Source organism: Triticum aestivum, chromosome 6B (assembly GCF_018294505.1).
Source record: "Triticum aestivum cultivar Chinese Spring chromosome 6B, IWGSC CS RefSeq v2.1, whole genome shotgun sequence".
Lineage (NCBI taxonomy): Eukaryota > Viridiplantae > Streptophyta > Magnoliopsida > Poales > Poaceae > Triticum > Triticum aestivum.
The window spans coordinates 286,239,945-286,244,347 of NC_057810.1; the positions used below are offsets into that span (position 1 = coordinate 286,239,945).

General features: G+C 47.3%; 1 long non-coding RNA gene across 3 annotated transcripts; it reads left to right on the forward strand.

The window, feature by feature from the left end:
• Nucleotides 1–467: 467 nt before the first annotated feature.
• LOC123136957 (uncharacterized) lies at nucleotides 468–1,950 on the forward strand. Of its 3 annotated transcripts, none has more exons than XR_006467524.1 (3): nucleotides 629–945; nucleotides 1,040–1,801; nucleotides 1,901–1,950. It is a non-coding gene; the product is annotated as an uncharacterized lncRNA (long non-coding RNA). The 3 variants fall into 3 exon arrangements; XR_006467523.1 differs by having other exon boundaries at nucleotides 640–945; nucleotides 1,040–1,233; nucleotides 1,561–1,950; XR_006467522.1 differs by having other exon boundaries at nucleotides 468–945; nucleotides 1,040–1,950.
• The last annotated feature ends 2,453 nt before the right edge of the window (nucleotides 1,951–4,403 follow it).

A 4,403-nucleotide genomic window follows, 5' to 3' on the forward strand; every position in this document is an offset into this window, starting at 1 on the left:
CACCATGATCTTGCGTGTGCGTAGGAATTTTTTTGAAATTACTACGTTCCCCAACAGGATGCAGGGAGGCAAACTATGGTGCAAGACCAAACATGCCCTTAGTTTCTTGAGTCATAGGGAACCCGTGCTATTAAGAGAGGACGAGGATGGTGAAGTATATTTGCTCATGCCTTTTATACCTAGTTCACACCTTCAAAGTCATCATTTTTAACATCCCGAACCAGTTGGAGCAAAGTGCCCAGACTATCCAGATGTCGAGATTGACAGGCGCGAGATTGAGCCCAGTGTGGGATCGCCTAGACTTAGGTTCGGGTTTGCTCGATCTTTGCACCATACGATCAACACTCGATTTGGGATCACTCGATGACCATGCCAGACCTTCCGGCGCTGGTTCACAAAGGCTAGTTTGAACAAAGTTTGACTTGTTGACCAGCAGATAGGTTACCACTCGAGCTGTCCCAAGCAAAGTGCCCGAGTGTGTCGTTCTAGTAGGAAAAATGACTAGTTTTCGGACGCGGAGTAATTGATCCCGAGCACACAGGCTTTCGGAATCTGTCTCGCTCGATAAGTCGTTGCGATTCGGGTTACCAGACACACGTGACCAAGGCTGGGCCCAGCAGAGGGTGTGGCAGAGATAAAGAAAAGGAGGAATCCTCCTGGACAGTGGGGCAGAACGAGATTTCCATTCCAAACCGTGGTGGATTGGCGTCAGAGCCGTAGCTCGAGTCCGCGGCCAATTCCTGATCCATGGATCAGTGCCCGTTAATGACGTCAATGGGCTAGAGTAAATGAAGAAATGGGTAGGTGGGGATATGGCAGGCTCCTTCCTCTCGCACCTGGGTCGGGTTCTATCGGGGCAGCTCGGTGGCGACAACAGCAGCTCTTCTAGGGTTCGAGAATCTTTGCTCCGGCGCGCATGGAGTTTTTGATGCCGTCATTCAACAGGTGTGAAATCTGTCCATGTCTGCTCTTTCTGGTCTGCGATTTGGTTTTGTTAAAGTGGGGATCTAAATCTTGAGCGCTCGTTGTGTGTGTGCAGTAGAACTCTGATTGAAGAGGTGACTGACAGATCCGCGCCCCGCCACTTGAAGCACTCGCAGCTACCACTTCAACGTCGGGCAGCGACCTAACAGGGTGACGCAGCGGCGACCTAACAGGGAGTGGAGATAAGCCAGAGGCTTCAGAAACTTCCATAGAGCAGGTTGATTCAAAGACGTCTGGGTGGACACAAAGGTATGAACTTCAAAGCATAGAAATAATTAGGAACATAAGGAAACCTACTTCAAAGTGAATCTCTGTCGTTTGCTGTACTATGAGGACAGAAGTAAAATTGATAAAATTCTGGGAAAGATATCTATGGTTGCCATGATTGCATTGTGTGCAAGTGCGGGAGGGGTAATCTGTGACAGAAAGTGAAAACATTAAAATGAGCAAAGCCAGAATGCAGAAATGAGATCTGAATATTTGTGTGGGACAGAGGATGACGGGTAGCTACCGATGTTCACATCGGGCAGCGAGTCATTGTTGAAGCCGACCATTATTTGTGTGTTTGTATTTCAGAGTCAGGATCGGAGCTGCCGCGCCACGTTGTGCCCCATGCCCAGATAAGATGACGGCATTGGAGAAATCAGTCCGCGTCTTTGCCGAGGCCCCTAGGGAGAATGTCATTGTACCAAACTTAGGGGTCACTTTTGATACACTAGGCGAGACCTATGATTTCTACAATACGTATTCATGGAAGAAAGGATCCGGAATTCGATATGAGAAGAGTAGGCTAAATGTCAATCGGACAAGATGCGTGGTATGCTTCCGTTTGTTGAAACCTTTTACAATATGCATATCTGTTTTTAGATTGTCTGCACTTGTTTAGCTGAAAGTTGGTAGTATGAAATGGTTGCAGGGAAAACCAAACCCAATTTCTGAAACCAAGCACCTGTTGAATTCATCGAACGACTAGATTACTTCTACTGCTTTCTTAACTAAACTTCGGGATGTGGGGGCTGGTGCCGCCTTTCCTTCATTAGCACTGGACGAGTGTTCAGCGTCTTGTGGTGATACTTGTTGAGCCGCGACATCACAACTGCCTGAGTCGGACATGATTATAGCCTGTAGATAACGTTGTGAGTGCTTAAGCAATGTAGAAATCATGTATCACATAGCGTGCGGTCCCTATGTCTAGTGATATCAGACATGCAAACTGCAATGCTTGATGTGTACGTAGACATGCACTAGCAAAAACTATTAAGAACAGAATGTATCTGGACAAAGTAGTTCTGCTCGAATCTGCATATGCATGCGCTGGTTTGCATTGACAGGCTAAAAGGAAACAGATCTGTGTTCTGCTCTAAACAAAGTTTAGGATACTAGGAGTGATCTATACTTTGCAATTCAGAACAATTCGAGATTTGCACAATTAAAATAAAGTAAGCATACACAGGATTCAGATCAGATCCACCCTCGCAAAACACAAAAACAGGATTTGACCTGCGAGCGTACCCGGCGTAGCGCGAGCAGGGGATCCACTCCGGCGAGATTGCAGGTGCTTCTTCGGGTTGGGGAGGGTGAACAGGGGAGTAACTGAGTATGGCCGCCCGTTGGGTGTGCACGGGAGAGGTAGGTACAAGTGATTTATTGCACAGTAACACCCTTAATAATTTTGACTCCCCATATCAACAAAATTAGATTAATACCGGGAACATAATTCATTACTGGCGGACATGAGTGATTACAAGGATTTAACTTAGCACCACAAGGATATCTGACGAACACGGCTGCACTAACCTATTCTCCTACCTACGAAGCAAATAGGCTATCTTGGCTAACATAAACACTCCGACCACCAGTGGCAGTATGGCAGCAACTAGCATAACAAGGAGGCATGACGTGGCCGCCGCTGCGCCTCCTGTGTTAACCCGAGCGTGCCCGCTCCATGCCTGCTGCTCCGCTCGGCCATTCCGTGCAAGCTCGCTTCCGCGGCTCCACTCCTCCATTGGTTCGCCTGATCTAGCTCTCTGGTGCCTGTAAGCTGCGGGTTGATGAGGGGCGGCTACAGGATCTCCAACAATCTGGTCACTCAGCTGAGCACGATACTCCTCGCTCGACCTCATGTATCCACAGAGCCCTCTCTACAAATCACAACAAATGAGGAAACAAAATGCATTAGAAACTAGAAATCCAACGCACAGGCTGCGATCAGCAAAAATCGATTCTGGCTATAAAACTTACATCCGTATTGACTCACTTGTAGAAGTGACCAGCGTTTAATCCGCTGTGAGCAATCCAAGTGTAAATCCGGGCATGGCAGTCCTTGCATGGAACAAGAGGCCAGACCTCGTCATGGCCTACCGACGAGGAAGATGCAGACATGGCTAGGAAGCGTTGGAGTTGCTGGCAATGGCTGGAGTGAGTTCTGGTGGAGCTGCAGATCTGGGTGAGCGGCCGGCTGGATGAAGGGGATTATGAAGAGGAGCGTGTTCAAGAAGATTGGTAGCTACTCCCTCCGTCCGGAAATACTTGTCCTCCAAATGGATAAAATAAATGTATCTATAACTAAAATAAGTCTAAATACAACCATTTCGAGGACAAGTATTTTTGGACGGAGGGAGTACAACGGCTGGGTACGGCCGAACCGGCTCAATTCGTGAGCATATTTCTGATCCGCGCCGAGGATTGCTGACAGCATAACCGTAACGCATCCCGACCGTGGGCCAAGGGCCATAATAAAAAACCAAAAACCAAAAAATGAGCTGGACCCGCTCTGACGCCGTTGAGCATCTCGATATAGCCCTGCGGTGCAGATTCCGGGATCCTATGAGCTCGGGCTCACATTAGTACTTTCGCTAGTTTGAGAACTACTTTAAATAGCCTTTCTCCACTTCGGGTTAGGGTTAACCCCTTCGAGAGGCCATTTGAGATCAAGCAAAACATCATTCCCCACTTCCCAAGCCACTATTCGCAAAACATCATTCCCCACTTCCCAAGCCACTATTCCTTTGACTCCTTGAGACTTTTGACTTGAATTTAGCAAGTTTTCCAAGTGAGGATGAAGACTCCTAGGCGATTGGAGGCACTAGTGAGTATATTTGTAGATTTCAAGTTTGTGAAGGTTTGGAGATCACCTCCAGACCTACACCTACAATTAGTGTTATTATAAGCTCAGGCTTTGTTTGGTAAGACTCATGGAGAAGGCACTAGTCTGTTAAGCTCAGGCTTTGTTTGCTAAGACTCATGGAGAAGGCAAGACTTTATGTCGTTGGGGGTAATTCATGTTCCTCACACATCTCCAAAAAGACTAGTTTCCATGCCTCGATAATTTCTATTCGCATGGTGTAAAAGCACGCCCAAACTAATTTGCTAGATTCATGGAGTACTATGTTGAAACAAATCACAATTTCCCATAGTCG